The sequence below is a fragment of the Puma concolor genome, chromosome C1, assembly GCF_028749965.1.
Source record: "Puma concolor isolate L17-30 chromosome C1, mPumCon1.1.hap2, whole genome shotgun sequence".
Classification (NCBI taxonomy): domain Eukaryota; kingdom Metazoa; phylum Chordata; class Mammalia; order Carnivora; family Felidae; genus Puma; species Puma concolor.
Window position 1 is genome coordinate 130724881 of NC_141674.1, and position 16424 is coordinate 130741304.

Genomic DNA, 16424 nt, shown 5'->3' on the forward strand with positions numbered 1-16424 from the left:
ATTTTCATTTAAAATGATTGAACATAAGCACTTTCCATATCATTTCTAGCTGCACTGTATTGTATGGAATCGGTTAACCATAGCTTGTTTTACTATTACATTAATAGATTTTTTTAAGTATTTCTAAATTTTCACTATTATATCATGAAAGGTATCTTTGTGTAGGATAAAACAGTAACAAAGAATACAAGCAGAATTTGAAGCAGACAGATATAAGTTCAAATCCTGGCCCAGCTACTTAGGAGTTTTGGTGAGAAGTGAATTATTCAAGTAAAGCCAGTCACATGGTAAGCAATCAATGAATTAAAGCTATTATAATGAAGCTTTTCTTAAATTTAAGAATTTTTTGTTTATCATTCATGCCCTGACATTGGATTTCTTGGTTAAACGATGTAAACATTTTTAAGAATTTTCATACATATTGTCAAATTATTCTCCAAAGTGGCAAACCAATTTAAGCTCTCATCAGTATTATAAGAAGTGACCCGAGCAAAATTGAGTGTTCTCATATTTTTTAATTCAGTAGGTGAAAATGTTATCTCATTTCACTTTTATCTTTTTGAGCATTTAGTAACATTATACTTTTTAAAGCATGCATTAATCATTTCTACCTACTAAATAAATTATCTGTTCATGTCTTGTACTCATTAACATATTGGAGTTGTATCAATTTATATAACTAACTGCCTTAAACATTAGGGATATTAATATTATGTCATATGTGTAGTTAAATTTGTTCATAATACTGATACTGAGAAATTTTGTATTTTCTACAGTCAAATCTACTATTCCTTTCCTTTATGAATTCTTCCTCCCTTATCCAGAAATTGGAAAATAATCACCTTTTATTTCTGGTAGGTCAAATTAACTTTGATATTATAAAATTGCCTTTTTAATCTTTTTTTTTAACGTTTATTTATTTTTGAGACAGAGAGAGGGAGAGCATGAACAGGGGAGGGTCAGAGAGAGGGAGACACAGAATCCGAAACAGGCTCCAGGCTCTGAGCTGTCAGCACAGAGCCCGACGCGGGGCTCGAACTCACGGACCGCGAGATCATGACCTGAGCCGAAGTCGGACGTCCAACCGACTGAGCCACCCAGGCGCCCCTGCCTTTTTAATCTTGATAAAACAGACTTTGGTTTATGCTGTTAAATGAGAATCCAAATTTAATTTTTCTTCAAGTAGCTAAACACTTGCCCAAATAAGATTTATTAAGCAATCTTTCTCTTACTCATTGATCTACAATGTCTCCATCATGATGTGTAAAACTTTTACACAGAATAAAGTTTAATTTTACAAGGCACCAAAATTAATCAAAGATATTATCCATTGTACCTGATCTGCTTTTGGAAGAGGAGCTGCTATTAAAGATCCCTGAGGCAACCCTCACCCATAATTATCTCCCACACCCACTGGCCTTAGGAGATTGCCAAGACCAGAGAGGATGCTGCACAAAGGAGAATAAAGAGTAACTGAAAACAAGTCAACATTTTAATTTATGGTCATTCCTTTCCTCTCACTGTGCCCACAATAAGCCTGCATCATTAATGGAATGAAATAAAATGCAGGCAACATTTATCAATCACATATAGTGTTCCAGGTCCTTGTATCCCCTCCGCCTCCCCAGAAGTAGACATTCTTTTCCTAATTTTGCAGTTATAGAAACACATTCCGCAATTTTAACTAAGCTTCCCAATACCACACAATTAATAAGTAACCAAAATAGGATTTGAAACTAGACCACTCTGAATTAAAAATCATATTTATTTAAAAAAAAGAAAAGAGGGGCGCCTGGGTGGCGCAGTCGGTTGAGCGTCCGACTTCAGCCAGGTCACGATCTCGCGCTCCGTGAGTTCGAGCCCCGCGTCGGGCTCTGGGCTGATGGCTCAGAGCCTGGAGCCTGTTTCCGATTCTGTGTCTCCCTCTCTCTCTGCCCCTCCCCCGTTCATGCTCTGTCTCTCTCTGTCCCAAAAAATAAAATAAACGTTGAAAAAAAAAAAAAAAAATTTAAAAAAAAAAAAAAAAGAAGTATTCCCTTTTAAAAAAAAAAAAAAAAAAAAAAAAAAAAAAAAAGAAAAGAAAAAGCCCTTAGTTGGAATCAATCTCTCTCTCTCTGTGTGTCTCTCTCCCTCTCCCTCACCCAGACCATTTCTTTTCCTGAAATATTATCTCAATATCAGTGATAATTTCAAGCTTTTATATTCTTCAAGGTTAATTTTGCATGTGAAGTTGAAAGGAGGGGGAGGATGGAACTCATGGCTGGGATGTAGGAACCCTGCTACAAAGGGTGTGGACTGTTGCACAGTAGGTTAGAATAGGATGTGACCACATTTCAGCAGATTGCCAAGGTCAATGAGGACAACATTAGGACCAGATAATAACTAGCTATAACTTAAAGGGTCAAGTACTATGTGAAACAGAACACTAACAGTGGACTTTCCCTCATTACTAATGCCATCAATAACCATGGTTCAGGGCCCTCAGAACCTCAACCTAGGAAGAGGAAGAAAAAGAAAGTAAAACAATCCTGACTGACAATTTCCAACACGAAGTGACAAATAGTAAATAAATTTGATCAAATGTTTAGATTTCATTTTCTGTGTCATGAAGAATGGGGGTTGAGTTTCAAAAACTTAAATGAGCTGTAGAAAATAATTGTAAAATTTACAACAGACACCCAGTCACACTAGGTTAAAAGAGGAGATTACTGAGGACTTAGAGGCACAGCCAGCCTGCAGGTCTACTGGAAGTGAGAATAAGAAGGTGGAAAAGCAAGCTTCCCTCTGTCCCACCAGGACCCCATTCCTCCTTCTTGTCTTCTCCTAGCTGATACTTGCTGCTCTGCCTCTCGGCCTCATCCTAGATCAAAGAAAGAATTTCTCTGCTGCTCCCCATAAGTGCTCAGTGTCAGTCAAGGAGTCTCCAGCTCATAATACCAGTGGCTCCTGCCATTCCAAATCCCATTTCCTCATTCCTTGCTTGACATTTCTGACTTAATGCACTCCTACTGATTTCTTACTCATCTCAGACTTTCTTTCTCTCTGCCAGCACTTTTTTGTCTATCTTATACTCCAATGTAAATGTCATCTGCATTGTCATTTGGTGTTGTGTGTGTGTGTGTGTGTGTGTGTGTGTGTGTGCATGCGTATGTGTATGGATACACATGTGTATGGTATATATAACACTAGATTTATGGATTATATGAGGTGGATACAATTCTCAGTCCAAATCTCATATTTTGTAAGAAGTTATAACATATGTCTTTTTCTATAATTCAGTTCACTTTCTATTTCGAGTCCCCATTCTGCTACAGTGGTAGAAACTCAGTATTAACCGGTTCATGCCCACATTGTTCCCTACCCCTAGGATTATGCCAACGTTTTGGGACATGTGTAGTGCCAAGAACTATGGCCATGGAAAATCTTCTATTTGCTACTCCAGATTCATTCTCACCTCACCTCCACCCCAGCAATTTGTCCTGGAGCCTGAATTAAAGGGAGCACGTCGACAGGGTTCCCTTCTTTCTGCTCCAGACAGAATCAGTCTTCTCTATATGATTCTTTTTCTTCTGGTTTCTAATGTCATGCTCTTCCTTCAGCCTTTCAGGCCTAGCAGAGCCAACAGTGCTAGCCCCAGGTTCCTGCACTCTACACTGTACTCACACATTTGTAATCATTCCTTTGGTAAATAATCCCTCCCCCAGCTAGTCCTCTGTGAGGATGCCAGTGGTTTCTTGCTGAGATACAGTTCCAGATGTCCATTTTCCATATAGAGATTCTGAGACATCTTTCATTCTGTCTGGCTCCTAGTTGTCAGATCATAAAGTTTCCACAGCAACTTTCCTCATGTTTGTTGTCCACTTCGACCTGCAGGTCTTGTAACTCTCCCTACTATGTTTCTGTGCCACACCGGGGACTAGGAATGCCTGTGGGTTTGTCAAGATCCCCTCTGCTTAGACTTTGTGTGCACTCACTCTGTCTGTGCATCTAGAATGGCAAAAGGCAGAGAGATCCCTCTCTCTCTGCTCTGTCCACCTTATGCAACCCATACCAGGGGATATGTTTAACAGGTGGGAGATGGGAGAGAAAAGCATGTATGAGAAATACCAAGAAAGAAAAAATATATATCAAAACATATAGAAGTGTATTAATATTTAAACATCACGACCCTGTAATAAATCTATAAAACTGAACATTTAACCATTCAGCTTGTGGGTTCTAAAAATAAGGATTTAAAGATTCCTATTGCTAAATGTCAGGCTCTTCATTTATATAGCAAATTAAAATTTGAAAAGCACTTCACATATAAAAGTCATTGGATCTTCAAGACAAACCCTAAGAGGATTATAAAATATGCTCCATATTATAGGCTGAACTGTGTCCCCCACAAAATTCATACGCTTAAGTCCCAATTGCCAGTATCTCACAAAGTAACCTTATTTGTAGATAAGGTCTTTAAAATAATAATTCAGTTAATATGAGGTCTTTAGAGTAGTTTCTAATCTAATTTGACTGATGCCCTTTTAAAAAGAGAGAAAATTTGGACACAGACATGTTGCACATGCAGAGGAAAAGCCATGTGGAGACAGAGCAAAAAGACAGACCTAGGAAACTTATACACCCTATTTATAGATCAAGAAGCTAAAATTTAGAGAATTTTTAAAGCCGACCAAAAACCCGCAGATTGTTTTACAGTAAATTACTTACAATAAATTTTTACACTAGGAATCTTAATAATACCTAAATCCAGGCTGCCTCACACCCTGTATCACCTCTCTCAGGAGTTGTCTGCAACGTGCTCTGCAACTGTATGATATTACTGTCATGTGAGAATATTCATGAGAATATGTGTGTACATTTCTTCAAAGTCAAGCAACGCATCTGTGGGCTTCAGCCACCAGGTAGTAGCTGCCTCCAGGCCATTTTCAGACTCCTGTTTCCCTCCTCCCTCCACTCCATCTGCTGCCTTTCCAATCCTTTCATGCTCCCTGTCAACTTCCTGAATTACAGGTCCATTCAAAGGCTGAACAAAAGAGAGAAAGAGGTGAGGGAGGAAACCTACCTGGCGCAGCAAGTGAACTGCATTGAAACACTGTGAGGTACATGAAGGAGAGGACACTACTGCAGGTGTTCAATTCCCAAAAAGTGGCCAGGCTGAAGAACAGAAAACAGAGAAAGCAACAGGATTTTAATTTTGTTCTGAATCTAAGCACAGGAGATTGAGACTGTGTAGTACATGAGGGTTAAAGGATAAGAGGAAAAATGAGAAAGCTTGGGTTATGGGCTCAGGTTTATGGACTCCTTATCAAGAAGTTTGAACACATTAATTTAACTCCTGGGTTTCTGTTTCCTTACCACCAAAATGACTATGTTGTAGTCAAGGTTTCTAGTAGCTCTAACATTTGGTGAGGTTTTTATCTGATACTGTGGTTTTGTGCCTTTTCATGGATGTATAGAATTACACCATACGGTTCCACTGCCATTTGAACCTCAGTGTCAAGTTTTGATGCTCATGGAGCACGAGCTTTTGCAAATAAACAATAATCCCAGTGTAACACTGTCATTTGGAAATCAATTATTCCAATTTCAAAAAAGTAGGGAAAACTCTGACTTACTGGCTTATTTAGCTGTAACCATAGCAAATGTTCTATTCATTTATTCATTCATTTAACCAAAATTGAAGGAACATCTACTATGGGCTAAGTTCTTATTATGCCTAGCCTTTGGAGTTCATAGTCCCTCTAGTGAGAAACAGAGATAGTATGGTATGGAAAATGCTGTGGGCTGTGTTAGAATACAGGTAAGCCCTCTAAAAGGTCAAAAAGGACATCTAGCTCAAGACTTACAAGAACAAGAAAATGAATTCTATTAAGACAAAAGTAGTAATTTGTTAACACATCCCAGATAGGGCTGGCCATAGTTAAGAAAATAGGTATTTTGAAGATTAAATCATGATAGATTCTCATACACTGCTTATCAGTGAGCCAAAACACAGAAAGGTAAATTCCTTTGCTATTCATTACTGTTTTAAAGGTTTCCAAGAGATGTGAATCCTATATGTCAATCCCCCATACTTATCAATCCTTGCTTTGGGAATCAAACATGCCTGAAATCTTAGGTATGGAAAGGACCTCACTAATCAGCTGGTTCAACCCACTTATTCAGAGATAAACTTATTGCTCCCAAGTCTCATAGTAGCAGAGGCAAATCTAGACCCCAAGTATCTGGAATCCCATTTCAATGTTTTGTTTTGTTTTGTTTTGTTTTCCCTACTGAACCTCCCTGTACTTCTCATCAGCCTATGTGCATAAATTTAAGAATGAAGTCAAGTGGTCTCTGTTATTCAATTGATCAACAAATCAATAATTTAAGAGACATGTCAGACCTATAAATGTCTTAGAATCAACCATGATTATATGCCAGTTATTCTGGTATATATTTATTTGTTTATTCCACAAACTGAGTTATACCTTCTGTTGGAATCACCTTGGCTCCAAATATCATAAATGGAGACAGTGAATGGACTTTGCAACAACTTCCCCAGAGTCAAGTGAGGAAGTGGATAGTGGCTACTGCCACTGAACATTGATTTATGGTTTATTTGGCAAACATTTCATTTCATGAGCACCTAATACATGCCGGGCACCATCCTAAACAGTATCAGTGAAAAATACAATAATTGTAATAAGACAGCATCCAGGCCATATGATGCTTTTCAACTGAACAAAACAGACAATAAACAAAGAAACAAATACACATAATTATAATACCAAACAATAAGTATATGACAAAGTTTCAAAATGCAAGAAGTAAAAAAAGTTTTCTTTAAATTCTGAGGGAACAGAAAGTGCAGTAAGAAGAAACTGTAATGACTCACTTCCAGAAAGGAAAGATACTTGGATATATTGAAGCCTTTCACATTCACCTTCCTCTGTGGTGGAGTCATTCTTAGAAACGTAGTGGGAAGAAGTAGGAGGCATTCTCAATTTTTTTCTGGAGTGTCAAGAACCACCCTCCTAATTCTTATCAGACTGGTTTTTAGAGAGACATCAAACCTTAGCACTTTCTTCTCCAAACACGAGGTATTCCATGTGTTTTTATACTAGTGGGCAGTGGTTCTTTTAACATTCCTAGAAGAGTTCACAGTCCCCTTTGAATATCTGATTTAAAACAGAGGACTTCCCCTCACCCAAAATACCCACTGGTATCTACATAGAAAATGTTGCATTAAATTTTAGGTGGGCCATGAAAGACCAATGAAACTCCTAGAAACCACTCCAAAAAAATAATACTTTTCTGTATTTTGAGGAGTGGGTTCTAACTGGCTTAGACACAGTAGACTGTTATCCAAGAGTTCTTCAGCTTAAAAATTGCACAGAGATTTCTTGGCCAAAGGGCTTTAGGTTGCCAGGCTGTACTGCTCAGGGAGCAAAACTTACAAAAGTCAATAGTATTGCTGGTTATTAAAGACTAATAGGATTCAAATTCTCTCCATTTAAAAAAGAATGTTAGGAATGCCTGGGTGGCTCAGTTGGTTGAGCATCCAACTCTTGATTTCCGCTCAGGTCATGATCCCGGGGTCCTGGGATCTAGCCCTGCATCAGGGTCCACACTGAGCATGATGCCTGCTTGGGATTCATTCTCTCTCTCTCCCTCTGTCCCTCTTCCCTGCTCACTCTCTCTTAAAAAATCAAATTAAATTAAATTAAATTAAATTAAATTAAATTAAATTAAATTAAATTTAAAAACAATTTTAAATATATATGTGAAATTAGTCATTCCTGAAATGCCCAGAATAGATATAACAATGAAATTAATAAAACAGTGATTTTCAATCCTACCCACATATTAGAATCACTTGAGGAGTTTTTAAAAAGACTGATACTCAGGGCCATATCAGACCAACTAAATCAAAATCTCTCAAACTGGGGTCCAGGAACTAGGAGTGGTTAAAATCTCTCCAGATAATTCCACTGAAGAGCTTGGTTCCAACCCACTGTTTTGGGAGAGCTCACTGACTTTCATGTCTTGTGAACCTGGCTTTACTGAATTAAGAAGAGAAGTGGTTAAAACTAAATACAGTTGATTAGAGTTGTTTATGCAGTTTATCTGAACTCAAAGCTCAATAATTCTAATAGTTCTGAATAGTCCTAACATTTCACAGAATATATGAGGGATATAAAAACCTATCAATAACTAGATAATTGGTTTCCTTGTAAGAATCAAACAAAAATGCCTGTGAACAAACATTCTTCCTACTCCTTCCTGGCATTCCAGGAACTAGCATAGACTCTGGCACATATAAAGGCTTAATTAATGTTTGCTGATTTACCCACATCATTTTGGTCCATCCCTTCTCCATCAAACACTCTAAGAAAGAGAACATCATGATCACTCAGTAAGTTATCTAATGGGGCATTTAACTGCATCCTTGAGAAGCAATATTAGTGAATTCATTCTTTCACTAAAATATTGACTATCTACTATGTGCCAGTTACCATAATTGGTGCTAGGGATGATAATGATAATAATTTAATCCTTTCAAAATCATTTCCAACATCTTCTTTTGAACAATTATTGGACTTTAGTTCCAAAAAGACCAAGAGACTCTCAAGACCACAGAATTAGTATGTGGCAGAAGGTAAACTGTTTCTCCAATCTTCTAACTCCCAATGCAATGCTATTTTGCAGGCAACAAAGTACATCACTTTTATTATATGTGTAAATTTAGAGTAATAAGACTAATTCTAAGAGTATATGATTGTGTAAAAAAGAAGTCACACCATGTGTCAATCTGCATAGAGGAACTTCCCAGTTCTATAAATTTTGTGTAAGTAAGCATGGGATTAGAAATAGACTTTCTTTCATGTCTGCGTTGAAATGGATGGATATTTAGAGCAAATAATATCAAGTGCTTTGTAGGGTAAAGAAAATTGTCAGGGCACCTGAGTGGTTCAGTCAGTTAAGCGCCCAACTCTTAAGTTCCACTCAGGTCATGATCTCACGGTTGGTGAGATGGAGCCCCATGTTGGGCTCTATGCTGACAGTGCGGAGCCTGCTTGGGATCCTCTCTCCCTCTCTCTCTGCCCATCCCCTGCTTGGACACAAACTCTCTCTTTCTTTCTATCAAAATAAATAAATAAACTTAAAAAAAATAAAAAAGAAAATTGTCTCTGAGATTCTAGGAGAGTAAGTGAGGTAAGTAAAGCAAAGAATAATTTGAGAATAGCACACAGGTTTCAAGGAAAATAGAAAGATTATGAAGATGTTATTTTCAAAACAAGTCTCTAATTTCACACCAAAATATTAGTTGTTCAGAGATTACAGTTACTCACATAGATTACTATGGGAATTCCTAAAATTTAGAGAGGGAAAACCCCTAGTCATTACAGACACTGGTCCTTTTGCTGACCTCATCTACCACTCTTCCTTTCAGTCTCTATTCTCCAGTAGCTCTCACCTCCCAACATTCCTCAGGAAAGCCAAGGTCGAACCCCTCAGGGCATTTCTATAAAGGATTGTCTTTCCAACTCTTCAAAAGGGGCATACCTTTCCTCTTTCAATCTCTGCTTAGTTTTCCCTCCCAAAGAAGTCTTTTCTGACCATCCTATCTTGTGCCCCAACGTTTCCTATACCCCTATACTTCCCTTTGATTTTCTTCTGAGCATTTACCACTCCCAGAGATTGTTTTACTTCCTTGTTTACATGGAAGTCTCTTTTACTAGTGTCTATGCTCTATGAAGGCAGAATTCTGGCTCTCTTTTTCATTGCTATATTCTTGTTTCTAGAGCAATGCCTGCCTCACTGCATTCAATATTATTTCAATATTTATTAGTAAGGAAGAAAGGAACAAAAATTGGTAGAGTCAATGGCCAACATATAATACTAAAGTTCAGACAAATATATCATGTCTTTCCCATCTGATCAGTACAAAATTAAGATGAATAAAATCCAGTGTTGTCAAGGAGGTTAAAATATGTACCCTATAACATGAACTCTAGATTGGTACAACTTTTGGAGGGGAGTATTTAGCAGTATCTAACAACTTTTAAATTTTGGGCTATATATTTCTCTTTCTATCTATTGTCTTATTAATATAGTCAAAATAAATCAATAATAAATTATACATGGATGTTTACAGCAGATTATATGTAATAGGTGAAAATTTTGCAAAGTTCTTAAATGTCCATCAATGGTTAAATAAATTGTGACACAAAGAAATGAATAACAAGTAGTTGTTAAAAAAGAATGAGGAGAATCTAAGTGGACTAGCACAGGATAATATCTGTGATACAATGTTAATAATTATGAATGAGGTATAGAACTATTTGTCTATCAATGCATAGAAATAGACTTGTAAGGATACAAAACTGTCAACTACTTCTACTTTTAAATAGAGGGACTATGGCAAGGAGATGGTAATGAGAAGAAATTTTTCACATTTTACATACTATCAATTTATATTTTATTATTTTTTAAATTTATTATAATTTGTTTCTAAGGAAAACATACTTGGCTTATCCTTGGGTTTCTTGAGAAACCTAGCCTACCCTGTTGTCAGATGATTTTGCAAAATAATTGCTAGATTAGAAGCTTCATGGGAACAGAGAGCATGTGTGTCTAGGGCTCTATATGCCTATTTGAAAATCTGACACATAGAATGCACTCAATATAATATGTTGAATGAATGAAAAAAAAAATGTCAGGGAATAATTTGGCTAATGTAATTTGTAAATTAGTCAACAGTATACAATTTCATTTAAAAAATTTTTTTTAATGTATGTTTATTTTTGAGACAGAGAGAGACAGAGCATGAGCGGGGAAGGGGCAGACAGAGAGGGAGACACAGAAACCAAAGCAGGTTCCAGGCTCTAAGCTGTCAGCACACAGCCTGACACGGGGCTTGAACTCACAAACTGTGAGATCATGACCTGAGTCGAAGTCGGGTGCTCAACCGACTGAGCCACCAAGGCACCCCGGTATACATTTTTAAAATAAGGATATTCCTCACATTTCAAGTGATCACAAAATTTTAAAAAATTTTTAAAATTTAGAATTCTTTAAGTTTTTTTTTTAATTCTCTAAATTTAAAAGCACACTGGATAGGGTATCATGAAAAGGCTTTGCCTTCAAGCATTTTGGTAGAATTCTAAGAATTGAGACTAGGGTGTTGCTGTTGTTTTTTTAATTTTTTACTGTATTGTCAGAAATTTGTGTTGCTCCTCATTTTTTTATTGTGGTAAAAAGTACATAATATAAAACTTACCAACTTAACCATTTTTAAGTGTACAGTTCAGTGGCATGAAGTACATTCATCCTCATTATTGTGCCATCATCACTATCCTGTCTCCAAACTCTTTTCATTTTGTACTCTGTACCCATTAAATAATAACTCTCCATTCCAACTTCCATTCTACTCTGTATCTCTATGAATTGACTACTCTAGATACCTCCTTATATAAGCAAAATCACACAGTACTTGTCCTTTTATGTCTGGCTTATTTCAAGTAACATAATGGCCTCAAGATTCATCCATGTTGTTGCATGTTAGAATTTCCTTCCCTTTTAAGGCTGTATAATATCTCATCATATTAATACATCACAATTTGTTGATCTATTCATCTGTCAATGGACATTTGGGTTGCTTCTACCTTCTGGCTATTGCGAATAATGCTCCTATGGACATGGGTATATACAAATATCTCTTTGAATCCCTGCTTTCAAATATATATATATAATATATATATGTCCTGAATATATATATATAATATATTATATATATTATATATATTAATTATATATATTATATATTATATATATTATATATACTATATATATTATAGTATATATATATATATGTCCTGAATATATATATTATATATATATTATATATATTCTGAATATATATATATTATATACATATTCTGAACATACATAATATATATTCTGAATATGTATATAATATATATTCAGAAGCGGAATAGCCAGATCATATGGCAATTCTATTTTTTAATTTTTTGAGAAACTGCCATACTGTTTTCCATAGCAGGTGCACAATTTTACACTCCCACCAACAGTGCACAAGGATTCAAATTTCTGCACATCCTCCCTAACACTGGTTATTTTCTCGGTTTTTGATAGTAACCATCCTAATGGGTGTGAGGTGTTATGTTGCTGCTTGCTTTCTGAAATAACAAAATCTGGGAAAACCTCAACCTAAATGACCAACAAAAAGGGATGATATTCTAAGACATTTATTTTTTAATTCTATCATCTCTGAAATAAGGATGCATATTACTACTGGTGTCATCTTACGGTTATATTTAATAGCACCATCTAACATCTCAATGGTATTTAAAACAATGGTGTTTTAAAATTAATACTGCTTTAGATTCAATGAAATATGGAACATCCAACATTTTAAACCACAAAGGATTAGACAAAGTATCTGAATTATATAGCAATAAGGATCAGTTGTAACAACCAACTTAAATGTACCCAAGGGAAAAAGTAACCAAGCAACAAGAAAAGGAATAATTATCATGTATTTTAAAATATATTTAAAGGAATAAGGATGCTGGTTGATTCCAGATCCTACTAGATCCTGAGCTGTATAACCTTTGGCAAGTTATTACCTGCTCTGTGGTGCAACTGCCAAATGGGAATAACAATATTCCTATGATATTATACTTATATCTTATTTGTTAGAACTTAGCAAATGGCATAGGGATTAGAGGATAATTTATATTTTTCCCCCCTAAGGTAAAAATCAGAGCTTCTACCCATTAGAGAAGAAAGGAAAAAATAATAGGAAATAGTTTTCAGTCTTTATCAAAGGCATTAAAATTATTCCAATGAGGAGTGAGTGCCTGGGTGGCTCAGTCGGTTGGGCATCGGACTTCGGCTCAGGTCATGATCTCACAGTCCATGAGCTTGAGCCCCGTGTTGGGCTCTGTGCTGACAGCTCAGAGCCTGGAGCCTGTTTCGGACTCTGAGTCTCCCTCTCTCTCTGCCCCTCCCCTGCTCATGCTCTGTCTCTCTCTGTCTCAAAAATAAATAAAAAAAAAATTAAAAGAAATTTAAAAAATAAAATATAAAATAATTCCAATGAATATCCAGTAATAGTTCACTATTCTTCTGAATTAACACCCTTTCTTTAGATTTTTTTCATCCATTAACCCTTTTTATTATAGATATTTCTGAGGTACAATAATGACTGAGAACAAAATGGAAATAAAAAAGTAAAAAAAAAAAAGGAAAAATTTTTTTTTCTGAAAAAGATTCAAATTGCTAAAGATACATTTGCAATTGCTAAAGATACATTTGCCTCTCCCCAAATGCTCAAAAATATGATTATATAAAGTGGTATATATGATAAAATTTCATTTAACTCAATTTTCCTTTGTTGTGAACCAAAATGATTTTGACCAATATGACACATTAGTGTGTAATCCTGCATGACACCATATGTTCAGACAGTGCATGTGATTTGCTGGGATACTGTTATGCAAATTTTTAAGTGAGGTGTATATGTTTAGGTCCATGGTATCTGTCATTGATAAGAGTCGATTTTGGAAAATTCTACCAAGTCATATGCCAGGAACCACAAGGGAATGGAAGGTGGGGAGGAAATAGCCTTTAATGCATCTCTCCTGCGTTGGTTGTGGTGAGGAACCATATAGACTGAACACATCTCTCATGGAATGTAGCACAGAAGAAAGTCTTCAGCATGACATGGTCATCAGTCTGCAACTAATTCAGTGCACTTAAGACTGTGTTGAGCCACTTACATCCTCAGGGCTTTTTCCTCTTTTTAAAGATTACATAGAAGCAGGAAAAATCAGGAACTAACCCCAATTAACATTTTAAAATTCTGAAAGGTCTTCTATACCTTTAAAATTGGAGTGCCTAAGAAAAGTTGCAAAGTGAAGTAACACACTAATTCAAAATGGCATGAATTTAAAGTACGAAAGTTTAGGTATGAATTTAAAGTACCAAAGTTTAAAATGAAATATACCAAACTCCAGAAGACACAGTAAAATGCTAATGCCAAAATCAAAATGAATAACCAAGTTGCCCTGCAGTGTAATTTCAAAGGAGAAGCACTTCTAGAATAACAGAGTAAGGACCTTCAAAAATCAGTTCGCACGTTAAAAAATTGTCAGAGGGGCGCCTGGGTGGCTCAGTCAGTTGAGCATCTGACTTCGGCTCAGGTCACGATCTCGTGGTCCGTGAGTTCGAGCCCCGCGTCGGGCTCTGGGCTGATGGCTCAGAGCCTGGAGCCTGCTTCCGATTCTGTGTCTTCCTCTCTCTCTGCCCCTCCCCCGTTCATGCTCTGTCTCTCTCTGTCCCAAAAATAAATAAACGTAAAAAAAAATTTTTTTTTTAAATAAAAAATTGTCAGAATACTGATAATAATTGTCAAAATCAATTTTTCAGAACTCTGAATATTAAGCAAAGGCTTTCAATGATTGAGGTTAGCATTTATTCAAGAAAAACAGTTGAATCTTGATAAGAACATCAACATTTGTGGGTAATTTAGCTTGCCTTATTCCTATTCCCCTCTCACCAGCTTTATGGTAGCCTTGACAACCAGCTGCCTCAAAACAATGGTAACTGAGAAAAACAGATGCCATGATTTAAAAGGGGCAAAAGACCTGAACAGACACCTCAGGAAAGAAGATAGGTAAATAGAAAATAAGCACTTGAATACATGATATATATCATATGTAATCAAGAACCACAAATTAAAACAATGAGATACCAATACCCACCTATTAGAATGGTCAAAATCCAAAACCCTGACAATACCAAATGCTGGTAAAGCAGCAGAAACTCTCTAATTCATTGTCAAAGTGAATGCAAAATGGTACAGCCACTTTGGAAGACAATTTGACAGTTTTGTACAAAACTAAACATACTCTTACCATACAATTCAGCAATCATACTCCTTGGTATTGACCCAAAGGAATTGAAAACACATCCACACAGAAAACTGCACATGAATGTTTATAGCAGCTTTATTCTTAATTGCTAAAATTTGGAAGCAACCAAAATGTCCTTTAGTAGATGAATGAACAACTGTGGTACATCCAGACATTGGAATATTTTTCAGCACTAAAATGCAATGAGCAATCAAACCATGAAAATACATGGAGAATACTTCAATGCATATTACTAAATGAAAGAAGTCAATCTGAAAAGAATGCATAGTATATGCACCCAACAAGATGACATTCCCTAAAAGACAAAACGATGGAGAAAGTGAAAAGATCTGGTTGCTAGGAGTTAGGGAAAAGGAGGTATGAATAGGTGAAGCATGGTGGATTTTTAGGGCAGTGAAACAAGTCTGTATGGTACTGTAATGGTGGATACATGTCATTACACATTCGTCCAAACCCACAGAATATACAAGAGTGAACCCTAATGCAAATTGTGGACTTTGGGTAACAATGATGTGTCAATATACTTTCATTGATTACAGCAAAAGTACCTGTCTTGTGTAGGATGTTGATAGTGGTGGAGGTTGTGTAGCAGAGGGGATACGTGAAAACTCCCTGTACTTTCTGTTCATCTTTTTTGTGAATCTGAAAGTACTTTAAAAAAATAAAATCAACTTTTTAAAAGAAAGAAATTAAGTACTGATACTTGCTACAACATGTATGAACCTTGAAAACAAGAAAAGAGGAAAAAGCCAATCAGAAAAGACCATGTATTGTATGATTCCATTTACTTGAAATGTCCAAAAATGGCAACTCTATTGAGGCATAAGACAGATTAGTGGTTGTCATGGCCTGGAGGTTAAGGGGTAACAGACAGTTAGTGCTAATGGCTATAGATTTTGGAGGCAGAGAGGGTGATGAAAATGTTCTAAAATCTGATAGTGTTGATGATTGCACAACTCCATGAATATGCTAAAAAGCAATTAATTGTAGGGATTAAATGGGTGAATTTTATAGGATGTGAATTATATCTCAATAAGGCTGTTATTTTAAAAGACCAGCTCTAAAAATACTTTGAGCAAGGAGAGTTTTATCATAGTAAGCATATATCCTTAACCATAAGTCAGTGAGTAATCATGACATTTAAATAACTTTGAATCCACTGGCTCCACCATTTACTTTCTTTGTGCCTGCAGACAATCACTTAAGCATATTAAGTTAAGTGTTTCTTCATCAGTAAAATGGAGATAATCTCCAAAGCATAGCTGCAACAACTTAATATATCACAAAAAAAGCACCTGGCATGAGTTTCCTCACTGTTGGAGAATAAAATTACAAATGAATAAGAGCGTAAGGCTAAAACAAATCCTGTGGTACTGGATCAGAGTCAAAGATATCAGTATCAACTCATTTTTATTTTTAAATGTTTGAAGATAGACACAGGAGTAATTATAGATGTCTGTGTATACACGGTTTAATATA

At 36.1% G+C, this 16424-nt stretch overlaps 1 long non-coding RNA gene across 2 annotated transcripts in view; it reads right to left on the bottom strand.

Moving 5' to 3' along the window:
- LOC147578442 (uncharacterized) overlaps positions 1-7692 on the bottom strand; it is a 317690-nt gene extending 309998 nt beyond the window's left edge. For both annotated transcript variants that reach the window (XR_015255194.1, XR_015255195.1), the window contains exon 1: positions 5063-7692. This is a non-coding gene — a long non-coding RNA (uncharacterized LOC147578442). The remainder of the gene's footprint in view (positions 1-5062) is intronic.
- Positions 7693-16424: the final 8732 nt, after the last annotated feature.